At 37.4% G+C, this 10,670-nt stretch overlaps 1 long non-coding RNA gene across 7 annotated transcripts; it reads left to right on the forward strand.

The window, feature by feature from the left end:
• Nucleotides 1-1,175: 1,175 nt before the first annotated feature.
• LOC130459088 (uncharacterized) lies at nt 1,176-5,509 on the forward strand. Of its 7 annotated transcripts, none has more exons than XR_008920900.1 (7): nt 1,176-1,652; nt 2,420-2,806; nt 2,911-3,017; nt 3,532-3,679; nt 4,395-4,517; nt 4,620-5,000; nt 5,092-5,509. It is a non-coding gene; the product is annotated as an uncharacterized lncRNA (long non-coding RNA). The 7 variants fall into 7 exon arrangements; XR_008920902.1 differs by having other exon boundaries at nt 1,180-1,652; nt 2,911-3,089; XR_008920901.1 differs by having other exon boundaries at nt 1,181-1,652; nt 2,911-3,085.
• The last annotated feature ends 5,161 nt before the right edge of the window (nt 5,510-10,670 follow it).

Here is a 10,670-nt window from a genome sequence, read left to right on the forward strand (position 1 = left end):
ATCCATTTACTAAACCTCTGCCACAAGCGAAGCACAACTCGCACACTACGGCAATGGGAATCAAGCATATTGGAGATTGGCTTTGATGTCCTAGTTTAATGTTTTAAAGTTTTAGAGTTTAATACTTTGTAAAACATTATTGGTTAACCATTCACATAAATGAATTGAATTCATTTTCCATTTAATTTGTGGTTTATTAAATGATGAGTCCCTTCAATTTCACGATATATTCAAGGTAGACTGTCAGGACCAGTCCTGTGACTAAGAAATGTCAATCAAGTGAACTTGAATGTCAAAGATTGAAAAAGGTCCCTGGTCGGAGTTTTCTATAAAGATGGACGCATAGAAAACGTTAGACGACTAGAATGCAAGATGACTAGTAGTTCTGTTTCTTGAACTATGTGGACATGGCAATGTCGTAATCATTTGCATAGATACTTACTTTGAGAAGACTAGTATCGGACAGACCTATGAAACTTTACTGTAAGAGATGAAAATCTGTCTTAAGTAAATTTCATTGAAATTATTAGACCCTAAATCCTCAATACCTGAGTGGTTTGAGATTACTTGTTTGAGAACTGCTTACTTTGACGTTGTCAACCGTCGCACCGTAAAAGGAGGCTATAAAGGCAACGCTCAGGTAATCACCTATCAAACGAAGTCTAATTTCAAGATCACAAGATTGGGATTGTCCTCCCATAAATCGGGATGAGATGCTGAAAAGTTGTACAAGGCCACTCGGAGAGCTAAAAACTGTAAAATGCATGGTCGTGCTCAGATGAATCATAGGCTATGGTTATCTGTTTATTTGATCAGTTGAACTCTGAAACCGAGAAACACCTCTGGACATAATAAGGATGACAACTCTTACCTTATGTTCAAGAGCAAGCATCGAGTGACAAAGGAACACTAGTAGAAAAATCGTCATGTGCTTCTCTTCAAGTGCGGCTCATTTAGTAAATTGGAAGCACTTGAAAGCACAAAAAAAATACATTTTCATAAGTGCGGGCTCATTTTAGAAAATTGGCAGCACTTAATTTCAAGTGCGGGCTTTAAACTCAAGTGCGGGCATTTAACAAACGAGCCGCACAAAAGTTCTCTGAAAATAGATGCAGCCCAAAATTGGTTTCCCAAAAATAAAGCGGTGATTTTTTTCATTTTCCCACTCCTGCTTCTCCTTCCCCTTCCCCTTCCCCTGCTTCTCCTTCCCCTTCCCCCTTCTCTGCTTCTCCTTCCCCTTCTCTGCTTCTCCTTCCCCTTCTCTGCTTCTACCATCGCCATCGTCGCCCCTGCTTCTTCCATCGCCGCTTCTGAGATGAAGAACGTAGTCTCAAGGTTATTCCATATTGATTCGTCCCCCATCCACCCACACAATCAGAAGCTTTTGGTTGCCCTAATTTGAAGAAATCGTTCAACGATTCTGCTTAATTCAAGTTTCCCAGGTAATACACTTTCTACATGTGATTTAATTTTTGTTTCAATTTATTTTCGATTTAAAATTCAAGTTCATAGGGTCGAATCCATTCAAGTTTAATTGGATTTGTTCCCATTTCCCCACTCTTCCTTCCCTCACATTCGTTCTTCTCTGGCGAGCAACATTGAGGAAAAATCATAACACCTGAAACGGAGAAATCAACACCTTAATCAGCAAGGTAATATCTCTTTGCGAATTAATTGTTCGTCGCATTCTTTAATTTCTACGGTTTTGTCTGCATTGTTTAGGGTTTTGCTAAAACCTTAATTGCTTCAACTTTTTGATTACTTTTGCAGTTGTTGAATGTGTTCATGTAATCAGAAACAAATGAGACACTTACCTTGACCTTTTTCTAGCTGATTATTACACCGAACTGTACTCCAATTCTTGAATCTTTTTGTTCTCTATGTGTCTATTTGTTGTTAATTTTTACTTAAGGTGGTGTTTGTGTTTGAGTGTTTTGATGAAAATGTGTGCATAATGTGAATGGTTTATTGTGTTTAATGGTTTTAAATTTACGCCATTGATGTTCACAATCGTCGAGGGTAGTTGAGGTTATTTTCTGTACTGATTGAGCTTATTGGTTTTGTATTATTGGAAAGAATACTACACTACTTTTTTCTTTGTTGTTATCTAGCAATTTCTGGATCATTTGAATCTTACTTGGAATTTCTAATTCTCTTTTAATTCACTCTTTGGTTCTCGTATAATAATTGGTTACAATGTAACCTGATTGTAGATGTTTTGCACAAACAAAATTGAAGTTGCTTCCAGTTTTATTACTAGAATAGAGAGCTGAATTCACAATTTTGGGATAGTAACCTTAGGATTTTTGTTTGAAGTAGAATAAGTGAATAACCAAGTCGATCATCTTTTTGAATTTGATAAGCTAATATTTCCCCTATGATTTCTGACTATCTGATTTCCGCTTGCATGTTCATTTAGGGAGATGTGGCAAACATGGAAAAGTCCTGGTATTATTGCTTGTAGTACTTTGGTAGAAGGTCTTAGGACATCTGGAAACATAGAAGATGAATTGAGGCTCGATGTCAAGATCTAAAAGAGGGTGTTCTGTTGGATAGTGTGACTTTTAAGTATCTTCTTCAAGATGATACTCGTGTGGGAAGACCTGTTGATGCTGATCAATTAAGGTTGTTGGCTTCCAACAAAGGTTTAGATGTTGATGTTGTAACCTACAACATATTAGTTGCTGGAACGGAATTTCTGTTAGTGAAAATAATGATGTGGCTCCCTCACCATAGAGCTTTGACAACTGTCACTACTCATCATCATTGATGATAGACCTTCAATGCGGCAAACTTTCTAAATAATGTGATTTCTTTTATCCATGTTGGTTTTAACAATTAGGAGTGGATTAACTAGTTTCTGGTTAGCAAATATATATTGTAATTGACTATTTCTTCACAATTTGACAGGAGAACCCTTTAACATGTTCTCATCTAGTATGAAGAAAGGGATTGCACAGCAAGTGACATTGGAACAAATTTTTGAAGGTCTCGGTGAGCTGTCAGCCTACTTTTCTGTAAGGCTCAATACTCATCAGGGGATAACTGATGGTCTGTTCAAGCAATAATATTGCACAGTGCTACAGTGGGTACTTTTGTGATTTAATTATATGAACAAGTAGTTTATATCTTGAGAGTTGATCAGAAAGTTGCCTATGACAATAATGTTATGTGAGACTATAGTTCATCAGTGAACCTGACAGATTGTTTGTTGGCTAGTCCTGTTGCAACATATCAATCATATTCTGCTTAGTTGTGATGCAAAATGGTTCTTCTTGGTCAAGGAAGTTTGGGTTGCGCTGGAATTGTAGTTTTATTTTCATAGAGGGGGGGGGGGGGGGGGTAATATAAGTGTAAATTATGTTTTCCTTGGTAAATTGGTGACGCAATATGTCAATAGCAGGTTGTTAGGCTTCTTTAAAGTTCAGTTGAATGGTTACTATGAGCCCCAAATCTATCTCTAACTATACATTTCTAGTCTAATCTCACCAGAAATGATAATTAGGGATATAATTTCTAATTGGCATGCAGATGTCGAGAGTGAGCAGATCAAAGATAGTGGGATGCCTTGGTTGTGGTTCAGTCATACAATCCCAGACCTAAAGTTCCGCATAGCAGTATCTCAATAAGTGATTTGGACCTTTGCTTATCGAAAGCTTTGCTGCTGCTCAAAACTCTGGTAATATATTTCAACCTGTGAGAGCTATTCGGGATTGCCGGATCAGCAGTATAGTAGCATTTTTCGGAATTAGAAACCACATTCATTGTTGATGTTATTAATCATATTATTAGTAATATATGACCATTTTATGGTGGCTATGATATGATCTTGAGATTAAAAGATCTGCACCCTCGTCTTAGTGCATTGGCTATCACGTTTACTGTCAACACTCTAGATCTTTGTCGCAATGAAATCAACATTGTAATCTATCCTACTTTATTGTCGTGCTAATATCACTGACTCACCACCACTAGTTGAATGGCACCGTGACTTTGTTACTTCAGTTACTCAAAACCAGCTGAATGTTGTGTTAATTATCTTTGGATGAGATGAAACCTTTTAGTATTCGTTATCTGGAGTCCTAGAGCTCACTTGTAGCCAGTAAGCAACTAGTTTATTTGTTCTAATCTTCTGATCATATCTATAACTTTCCCCTTCCATCGTTCTGATTCATAGTGTTTGTCATTTGTGATTAATCGTTCTCCTGTCAGGAAATTTCTTTTTTGAATTATATTTATTCCGTTGATGAGCGTCGGCAAAGCCTCATTTATGCACTTAGTTAATTAGTTTAGTATGTCTGCTAGCCTGAGGTTCTGAGTCCACTTGAAGTCCTGATTATTTTCTGTTATAATCTGTGACTAACTACGAATACTTCTGTAAACTACTTGAGCAGCCTCAATCCAAATGCCACGTGTCGGGTATCAAGATGGATCAGTCGATCAGATCGAGCAATTTGGTATTCTATTGAGCGTCTTTTGCGAAAATATTCCTCGATATATGGCATTAAGATTTACGTGTATGTCTCTCTAAATCCATTCCCAGTTCCTCTTTCTTGCAGTCAGCTGTGTTTTTTCCTGAGCTTGAATTGTGAACCTTTCCCCCCTCTGATTCTGTACAGGTATTATTGCAGGAATCCTTCACGATAGTGAAATGTATTTCCAGTCAGTGCCTGAATGTAGTATTTCCGGTCAGTGCAATATAAGAATGATGAATCTCAATGGTCAGATTTGGATTTGTATCTTGAAGAGCCGGTCTTACCACAGATGTAGAACTTCAGCGTGTTGCACTGGTGGGAAGAAAACGGGTTCAAGTATCCTCAGCTTTCTTGGATGGCTCGTAACTTCCTGGCCATTCCTCTGTCTGTTGTGACTCACTGTGATGCATACTACACTGAGCGAAGGGAAGCTAATTGGAGATTGTTGTCTTTGAAACCTGAACTGATGAATGCCTTGAAGTGCACTAGGAGCTGGAAATTTGGTTATGTAAGAAGTAATATAAGGTACATATGCTGAATAAACTTGTACTACGTACTACGGAGTAGACATTATTTCTAACTGAACATCCCTCTCGAATTTTTCTTGCTGATGCAGCTGCTCCGAGGCTCAATTGAACTTTTATGCGGCCGTTATGAGATCATGAGTAGAGCTAGGACTCAGAGTTTTGAAGTATAGTATGCTGTATTATCATGGTTATTGTGGGAGAGTGCAGGTAGAGAATGATCAGAGTCTTCTGGTTTATGGAACTTTTAAGTTATTTTCTTGACAATGTGAACTATAGGTGGAAGTAAGGACTTTTGTTGATTTTCTTTTTAATTGGTCGGAAATCAACTACTTGTATCTATTTAGCTAACGTTTTTTGCATCGGCATTGTTGAGAATGATATGGCTTGCCAATGTTAGTTGATATTGAAGCTTATTTTTGGTATAATTGTAATGTAATCGACTTTTATATTTACAATTATATACTATTCAATTTAATTATATATATAATTGGATACTTTTTAATGTGATGTATGGAGGTTAACTAGTGGCGTGGTCCAATTGTATAGTATATGTAGCCGAGAATTGGTTATATAACAAATCTAGATCAAGTACGTGCGGCTCATTTATATGCCATGTGCGGCTCATTTTAATACTTGTGCTGCCCATTTCTAAGTCAAGTGCGGGTTCAATTCCAAAATTGGATGCACCAAATTTGTCAAGTGCGGGCTCATTTTCAAAATTGGCAGCACCAAATTTGTCAAATGCGGGCTCATATTCCGAAATTGGCGGCAATAAATTAGTCAAGTGCGGGCTCATTTTTCAAATTGGCAGCACTTGAAACATCAAGTGCTGCCAATATTTTGGCAGCACTTGAGAAACATCAAGTGCGGGCAGTCCATGTGCTGCACATGTAAAAGCCCGCACTAAACCCCTTAAAATGAGCCCGCACTTGAGGTTTTTTCCTCTAGTGGAATTAGGAAATCCACACTTGTCCCTAAGGACAAGTGGAAGACTGAAGGAAATAATGCCCTTGGTCCAAGTATGCATTTATTGGTAAGTCTAATAAATGCGGTTCAGTATTAATTAACAAGTTAATAATTCAGTGAGATCAAGTGAACTGAATGCCTAGCTAGAGGCCGCTTCAGTTCAAGTGGAATTAATGATATTAAATCCACAACTTACTCTTGCCTGAACCCATAGGGTCATACAAATAGTATGTAAAGGAACCAAGTATTTAATGGCATTAAATACTCCATCTATGGATATTCGGAATCGACGGATCTTGGTTTTAGTGGGAGCTGAGATCGTCAAAAGCAAATAATGAATACTCCGGAAACGATGATATTGCCGGAAACGGAAATATGGATCGTATCGGAAATATAAAGATTATCCAAGTCGTAGATGTTGTCGGAAACGGAAACATGGTACGTATCGGAAAATATTATCGGAAATGGAAATATTGCCGGAATCTGAAATATTGCCGAAAATGGAAATATTGTCGGAATCGGAAATATTATTGGAATTAGAAAATAATTCCGGAAAAGGAAATATTAAATATTTGTTCGAAACGGAAATTAATTCCGGAATCGGAAATGTTAAATATTGTTCGTATCGGAAATGAATTCCGGAATCGGGAAATTAATCGGAAGCGCGTCGTACGAATTAGCATCGGACGAGACTTGCTAGACAAAAGCCCAGCACGAAGCCAGGCCCGCGTCCAGCAAGCCAGTACGCCACACAAGGCAACCAAGGCCACGCCAGGCCCAGCGCAAGGCCAGGCCTAGCAGGCCAAGGCTGCCAGCATGGCTGCGCGCGCTATGGGCTGCGAGCATGGCTGCTCGCGTGGGCCGCAAGGCTTTCATGGGCTGAGCACCCGCAAGGGCCGTGCTCGTGTGTGTGTTTGTGTCCGATCCAAATCCTAAGTCAAGTAGGATTCAATTAATGATTGATTTCCTAATCCTAATAGGATAAATTAGTTAATAAGAGTTTTAATAAAATTCTAATTAAGCTAATTAGTTTCCTAGTAGGATTCCAATTTGTTTTCCATACCCCTATAAATATGTGATCCTAGTTCTCAATTTATATAGAAGTTTCAAGTATTCAAAGTGAGTTTTTGAGAGCAAAAATTCAGTCATATATTTGCCCTATAATAGCCGAATATTACTAGTACCTTGAGGGCGATTCTAGTTGATCAATCTTAAGGCGGATCCGGATGTGCTGTGGACTTTCTACGGAGGGACGACACTTGGAGTCCTAAAGACTTGTTCTTGTTCGGTTCGGGCGCAGCTAGGGAGGGCACGCTACAAAGTGTATGCATCTGAATTATGATAATTGTTATGTGGCAATTAATTTGGAATCCTGGCATTTATGGTTATTTCCGCATGATTTATATTCGTTTATATGTATCATAACCTAACACAATCGCCCATAAACACCCCCCCGAACTTCCCCTGAATCGTACCCCTTTCCCCCTCCCTCACTGTACCGCCGCCACAAACCAACCCCCTATCACCACCGTCGCCTTCGCCGGCGCATCACCAAGTCAACGAGCCGCCCAGCGAGCCGCCACCCTCTTCCTCCCTCTCTCCTCCCTTCATGCTTCCCCTGTTTTGCACCTCTCCCCTTTCCTCCTTGCTCGTGCCTTATTTCCAGAAAACCAAAATCAATTTTGGTTTAAGATCTTATTTTTATTTCCCCTCAAAACCCACATTCAAATTTGGGCCATAATACCTTTGGGCTTTTGGGTGAGTTAAGATTGATTTATAATCATCAGATTTTAATATATCAATACTTATGATTTAATATTTTTATAAAATAATTATTACTAATAAAAAATTGTTTATTATTTTTCAGGTTTTATCATCGATTTTTATGAGAATAAGATACTAGTATTATTTATCAAATTGGAATTTAAATAACATTTTCATGAAAAACGATTTATAAAATATATATGTATTTCGATTAAAAATTTGATTAATAATATTTTCGTTAAATTTCAAAATTATATGTTATAAAAGATCCGTTATTTATAAATTCGTTACTTATAAAATTTATGATTTTATAAAATATTGATTTGAAATTATTTATCAATTTAGTACTAACTCACTAATTTAATATTTTGAAAGAATTCGAACTCGGAGCTCAGAAAGAACGAACCAAGGGCAAAGCTAAGCAATCGTGGAATTGAGGTAACGGTTATTGCTAGTACCCGCAATCCCTTCGAAATGTATTTATGTACAAATGATGTTATGAACGATTGATGTTTTATAATGATGTTTTATGATTTGCGGGATTACAAGTATGATTTGATTGAATTGGTTTATGATAATTCAGCTTTATGCAAAGTAATGATTTAATGAATTATTATTCCTGAAAGAAATAATTTTATGAGATTACGAGATTTAATGATTTTATTGAACCATCCTGAATGAATGAGATTTTCCTGATTAATGTTCTATTAAAAGAAATGCAAACATGATAAATGAAAGTGTAAGAACTGGTCAAGTTCCCCCTGATAAGAAGCACTGGCTTCCCCTGATATGGAACCAAGGTTCCCCCTGATAAGAAGCACTGGCTTCCCCTGATATGGAACCAAGGTTCCCCCTGATAAGAAGCACTGGCATCCCCTGTTATGGAGCACTGACTCCCCCTGTTATGAAGCATTGGATTCCCCTGTTCGTAGGAGACGTCCTACCATGTTTTCCTGTAAAGTCCTGACGACCAGAATAATACTGTTAAAAGGAAAAAGATTAATGAAATGATGTTCCTGAAATGATGTTCCTTAAATGATATTCCTGAAATGATATTACTGAAATGATGTTTCCAAAATGATGCTTCTGAAATGATGATTTATTAAATGTTTTACTTTATTCTATTCTACCTGTTTATTAAATAAAATGAATTGAAATGATGTTACGATGCTAGGGTAACTCGTTACTGAGTCTTTGGCTCACCGTTTTGTTTTCTGTTTTAGGTACTGCTGGGGACCACGGAAACGAGTAGTGGCGAGGATTTCACTATAGCCATGTTCACCTAAGTTAATGTTAAGTTGTAACGATTTTAAGTAAAGATTCTTGACTAAGTTACGTACTTTGATTAAGGAATTAAAAAGGTTTAATTATTATGGAGTTTGGAGTAATTATTGTGATGGTTGCCTTGTAATTCCCAAGAGGGAGTTACGGAAGTAATGTCCCGACCGAATTAGGATGTTTCCGTTGCTAAGTATTCCTTAATAAGTGAATTAGAGGTCGGGGCGTTACAGGTGATATCTTTGTTAGGATAGTCTCCGGATTTTGTTGAAGACGCACTTGAAGTAGTAAGGGAGGATGACTTATTCAAAAATTATGCTCATAATGGGATGAAGAAGAAGGAAGATAAAAGAAAGATAGGAAATGAAGGAGAAGGAAAAGGAGGGAGATCGAAGTGTTCATAGGTGTCGTGGTGTGAAAGTTAACACCAAAATGGAAAAGAACGTTGTGGACAAGGGACCCAACGTTAATCATAACAATTATGTTCTGAAGTCAACTTCAAAAACAATAAACTCAAATCTTGCAGGATCCCGTTTTCGATTTTCAAATCGAAAACGACATGAGACCTAGCTTTTTGGATCTCACTTCATCAATGTATGGTGTGATTTCTAGTGGAAGAACCTTACATTACTATGGTTCTTCCCACGAGAGTATGATTAGCATCCGAGTTCTCGATCCTTCAAAGAGGATGGATTGTAGTAAAACTCGTGAAGTTAGTACACTAATGGAGATTAGTCACCCCTCTGTTGAAGGGCAAGATAGGTGTGAAACAACTTATTATTTATTATTTATTTATTTTATTTATTTATTTTATTTTTTATTTATTTAGTTATATTTTGTTAAGTTAAGTTCAATTAATTTCAGTTCAGTTCAGTTTAGTTCAACTCTAAAGAACAGGGCTTAAGTTAAGTAAAACTCAAATGTGACAAAGTTGTCCTTCTATCATATTTTACTAACACTTTGTCTAAGTTCTCCATTTTACATCAAGGTGCATGCTTTGATGGATGAATAATCCTGGCCACAATGCATGACTCAATTCGTTTCCACGTAGCAATATAAGTACGTATTTCAATCCAAACAACTTGACCAACTTGTCGCAATAATTAATCACATAATTATACACTCTCTCCCTCTTCATTTGTCCTTTGAATCTAGTTAACACGAGTCTCGTTTGGCCTTTTGCACAAATAATCAATTTTTGTAATTCCAATCTCACAAGCCAAACCCAAACACCTAGTTAAGTTGCTCTACTTAGTCCTTGTTTTTTTGGCTTAATTTCAGTTTTAGGACTTATTTCGCAGTTCAGTTCAGTTCAGGAGCATTCAGTTCAGTTAAGTTCAATTCAGTTCAATTCAGGAGCATTCAATTCAGTTCAGTTCAATTCAGTTCAATTCAACTCTAAAGAACAAGACCTTACTAAGTTGCTAGTGCCCCTTGAATCGTTGATATGGTAGTTGGTAGAGTTGCGTGGTAACAAATACTAGTGGAAAAAGGGTCATTTGCATCGCACTTTTAAGCACATTTGCATCGCACATTGTGCGTGGCAAAAGATCTCGATGCAAATGACTAAAAGTCATTTGCATCGCACAAAAGTGCGTTGCAAATGACCCTTATTTGCGTCGCACATTAAGCAAATGTGCGTGGCAAATGACTTTTCAGG

Source organism: Spinacia oleracea, chromosome 5 (assembly GCF_020520425.1).
Source record: "Spinacia oleracea cultivar Varoflay chromosome 5, BTI_SOV_V1, whole genome shotgun sequence".
Classification (NCBI taxonomy): domain Eukaryota; kingdom Viridiplantae; phylum Streptophyta; class Magnoliopsida; order Caryophyllales; family Amaranthaceae; genus Spinacia; species Spinacia oleracea.